The sequence below is a fragment of the Mastomys coucha genome, unplaced genomic scaffold (assembly GCF_008632895.1).
Source record: "Mastomys coucha isolate ucsf_1 unplaced genomic scaffold, UCSF_Mcou_1 pScaffold6, whole genome shotgun sequence".
In the NCBI taxonomy this organism is placed as follows: domain Eukaryota; kingdom Metazoa; phylum Chordata; class Mammalia; order Rodentia; family Muridae; genus Mastomys; species Mastomys coucha.
This window is the reverse complement of record NW_022196912.1, coordinates 115,665,056-115,669,655: the sequence shown is the minus strand read 5'-3', so window position 1 is coordinate 115,669,655 and position 4,600 is coordinate 115,665,056.

Here is a 4,600-nt window from a genome sequence, read left to right as displayed (position 1 = left end):
GAAGTCAGACTAGAAATTCAAACACGAATGTAAAACCAATCAGAAAAAGCAGCTTTGCTCTCCTGTGGGGAGACAAACTGCCAGAGTTAAATAATTTAGTGAAGCTAAAAGAATCAAAAACAGATCAGAGTCAGTTGCTGCACTATAACCAAGGCTGTCCAGTTTTCAGCCAGAAATAATGAGAAATGTAAAGAGAAAGTATGACCCACATTCAGCAAGAGATCAGAAAAAATCTGTGGGCCAAGATGCTGGATTTGGCCCACAAACACTTCAAAGTGTGATTGCAAGTACAGAAACTTCAAGAATGTCCAAAGAATGCAGAGAGCAGGATGAGCCTTTGCTCTTGGGCCTCATTGCATCCTAACAGTGCTGGGTTAGAAAAGGCTTAGAATAAGGAACGCTTTGAACACAGACAAAGGGAGCAGATAACAGCAAGTTGCATGCCCAGCACCAACCCAAGCCTACCAACTCCCATTTCATCTCAGACTCCCATCTATTATTTTTAAAGCATTTGTTCTGTAGTACATCTTAAAACTGTACGAAATAAGGAGGCAATCTTGTAGTTACGCTGTGAAGGATGATCTAGACATTAGTGAGTGCTTCTCCCAGCCCTGACCTCTCCAGGGATGACTTTAAATTCCGAATCCATCGCATCTGGATTCACAGATGCTTACACAGGTTCAGGCCAGGGAGGCATGGAGCTTCCTGTGGGAACATCTGTGGGTGTGACCCGAGCCTGAAGCCTCTATACTTGACATCTTTGCTTTGATGAACTTTTAAAGTCAAGCAGTATCTATTAGTCACATGAAGAAGCAGGGCATGTGTACCTCTCACAGCAAACTGGGACAGGGGAAGAGGGACCAAAAAGTCATGTCTACGTCTAGAAATGAGACGCATAGTCACTTCTGTGACAATGTTGGATGCTGCAGAAAGTGACCAATTGGTCTTTGACCCTCAGCTTCTCTAGAATTCCACTCATGGTCCCATATTCTTGACCCTTATCACCTAGGTTGAATCCAGGTGGCTTTTTGATAGAATTTTATAATGTGATCCCATTTCCTAACTGTTGCCCCAAGTCTGTTGTTCTAGGCACAGCAAACTGGTTCAGGTATCAACATCTTCCTATGACCCTGGAAGACTTATCCCAGCAAAACTTGCCTCAAATTTGAGTAACTTGAAATTAAGTGTTTCCCCTAATCTGAAATGAAATGTTAGGCCTCCTTTTGTGGTTATGATGTTTCATACTCAGCAGGCTTTCAGTACAGCTTTAGAGGAATGCTTTAGGATAGACTGTTCCTCAGAGCAGTCTCAGGTAACTGTTTAGAATAGAATGTTCCTCAGAGCAGTCCCAGGTAACTGCATCATGTCCACAGATTAACATGTCAGTCAAACTCATCAGATGCCCATGGATATTGCCAGTAAGTCTGAACCGTGTTAGCAAATGGAGGATTTATCCAGGGAGGGGGGAAAAGGCCATACTTCGAACTGGCAATATGGCTCAATGGTGCAGTCATGAGGAGTGGCGCTCATACCCCAGCATCCATAACAAGCCAGTAGCCACTGCATGCTGTAACCTCAGCTTGAGAGGATTGAAGTCAGAATTGCTGGACTCTTGGCTTCCGGGATCAGGGGCATAACCCTGCCTCAAAGAAAAATGTAGAGCATGAAAGAGGACGTTCAGCCTCCTCTGCTGGCCTTTGTCAGTGCATAGGCTTTCTCAAACACATTCTCGAACATCCTAGCAAGTATGCCTGCACAAACGAATACTTCAAAGGGGGAGCCTGTGTCAGTGAGTAAAGGTACTGCCTAAGTTGAAGTCCAGAACCCAGGTAAAAATGGCAGGAGAGAACTGACTACACAGTACTGCCCACTGCCCTCCACTCATGTGCTGCACACACAGGGGAAAAGGAGAAAGAAAAGTCCACACTTTTGCCACAAAAGTGAAAAATTAAAGGTCTTTTTTCTTGCCTGTAGCCATTTTGGTCTGGAATTCACTACATAGCTCAGGCTAGCCTCAATTTTACTGACAACCCTCCTGCCTCAGCCTCTGATACCCCACCATCGGCTCATTAAAAATATATAGTTCTGGGCTGGAGAGATGGTGTAGCAGGTGAAGATGCTTGCTGCCAAGCTTGGTATCTGGGATTGATTTCTGGACCCACATAGTGGAAAGAGAGAACTGTCCCCACAAGTTGTCCTCTGATTTCCACATGTGTGCTGTGTACCATGCTTACACCCACACCCACACATGCATGTGAGCACATGGACACCCAAACTAAAGGTAAAACAAAATTTTAATTAAAGATATTCTTCACAAACATCAAAATAAAAACAGAACTTCCACAAATCTGTACTCAGAGTTAAACACTCGATTTCATTTTTCCCCTCTAAGTTTTAGTATGCTTCCGAAGTCATTCCTCATTCTCCGACACTCAAAGGGCATTCATGTTTTCTGACAGCATCAAAGGTCTTCCTTTTACACAGGCAAGTTCAGAGCAGGATCCAAATGCAGCACTGCTGTGTCTCTGTGGCTGCCCTCTGCCTCGACTTTTAGGTCAGGACACTGTCGTGTCCCACCCTTGTCCTCCCAGGGTCCCACAGACATTTCTTCTCAGACTCCCTGGCCAACTGACTCTCACTTCAACCTCAGTTCCTGTAGGTGGTCTGGCTCCTGGGTCCTGTGGCACTGTCTACAGCAGTCCCTCTAGTCCCTGGACAGTGGCTGCCTGGTGTGGCCTATGACTGGTTGCTTTAGCATTCCATTTGGCTTCCTAGCTCTCTCAACACTTGTAACTAGCTACCAGCCTTCAATGCCCCCAAATGCTGGCTGTTTTCTTCGTGGATAGTTTAGATGATTGCAGGCTTACCTTCACATTTCTCCTGTCTTCCCACTTGCCCCCATTTAGTTTTTAGGATACTGATTTTTTGTCATTTTTTTTTTTTTGACATAGTCTTTCAAATTCAAGGTATGACTGGGCTATAGAGACAGAGTCTTGTTGTGTGACCCAGGCTAGCTTTTAATTCACTATATAGCCCAGGCTGGCCCTGAATGCTTTATCTTCCTATCTGGCCTCTGGAGTGCTGGAAGGTATGTGCATTATACCTGACTTGTGGTTCCATTTTGTTTGTGATTTTTGTCCTTTTAAAAAAACAAACAAACAAACAAACCACCCAACCAGGGTCTCATTTTGTAGAGTTGGCTCTCCTGGAACTTGCTATGTAGACCAGACTGGTCTTGAGCTCAGAAGTCAGCGTGCCTCTGTCTCATCAACACCAGACAAGGTGTGCACCACCACACCTTGCAGGTTTGGGGAGGAGGCCCCGTTTTTTTATGGGAGAAATGTTAATGCTTTTTATCTATCTGGCTCTCTCTTGCTCTTGCGTGTGTTGGGGTGGGGTTAAGGCTGAGAATCTTTCTCTGCATTATTTTTTGAGACAGAGTATCTCATTGAACCTAGAGCTCATTGATTCAGAGATTGCCAGGAGTACACCCATCCCCATCCCCATCCCCACTACCCAGCCCAAGGGCTCCAGATGTGGGCCAACTCACTGGGCCTTAATGTGGGTCCTGGAGACTCAAACTCAGGTCCTCATGTTTGTGAGGTAAGGACTTTGTTGATAGCAGTTTCCCTGGTCCAGGAGTAACTTTAAAGAAAAAAAAGGGGGGGGGGGAGCCTTTTGAGCCAGGCAGATCTCACTCTTAGCCCAGGCTGGCGTGGAAATCCCCACGTAAGCCCAGGCTGGCCTTGAGCACCATGGAGGCAGCATACAACCTTGGCCTCCTGAAGGATGGAATTGCACATCTGAGTTGTCATACCTGGATTATCATGGGTCTTTTAATTGTTTCTACTACTCTGTATTATTTCTAGCATAGCAAATTGATCATCAGGTGAGGGCTAAAGCCATACTGAAAATTAGGAAAGCTACCAGCCACATATGGCTATTAAATGAAAACTTAAATTAGTTTGAGTGAGATTTGAATTTCAGAACACAATAACTCATTTAAAAACAAACAAGCAAGCACGTAGTCGCTGAGAAATTAGGATGACCTAGAGTATCAGTTAAAATGGAGATTCATTCCTTGGTCACACCCCTGCTCTCACAGGATAAGAACCGGTAGGGTTAGGGCTTGGAGGGCTTGAAGACAGCATGTGTTATAGGCTGTTGCTCCTGAGTGAGTAGAAACATGGTAAACACCTTCACAGATGTGCTGTAACTGCCAGGACAGAGCCAGGGTGCATGAGGGCGGCTGTGAGGCTAGGACAAGTGCCTGTAACTGATGGGAAGGTGTCGCCCATTAGAACTCAGTTTATGACCGAAAACTTGCTGATTGGGGCAGTGCATGCAAATCTGGGATGGTCTTCAGCCCACTGAGAATGAGAAAAATAAATACAAGAGTCGGACTTCCCACCTCTGGTGCTGAAAGCCCTCCCCACCCACGGAGCATGCTGATGTCATAGATAGTCGTCATATATTTTTAGTTCTTATTTGTCAAAATAAAAAGCAGAATGATATTGTTCATATGAGTATTCATATCTGTGTGTTGTTGTGTGTATGCACTTGCAGGTGAGTATTCGTGTGTGTGTGTTTGTGTGTGTGC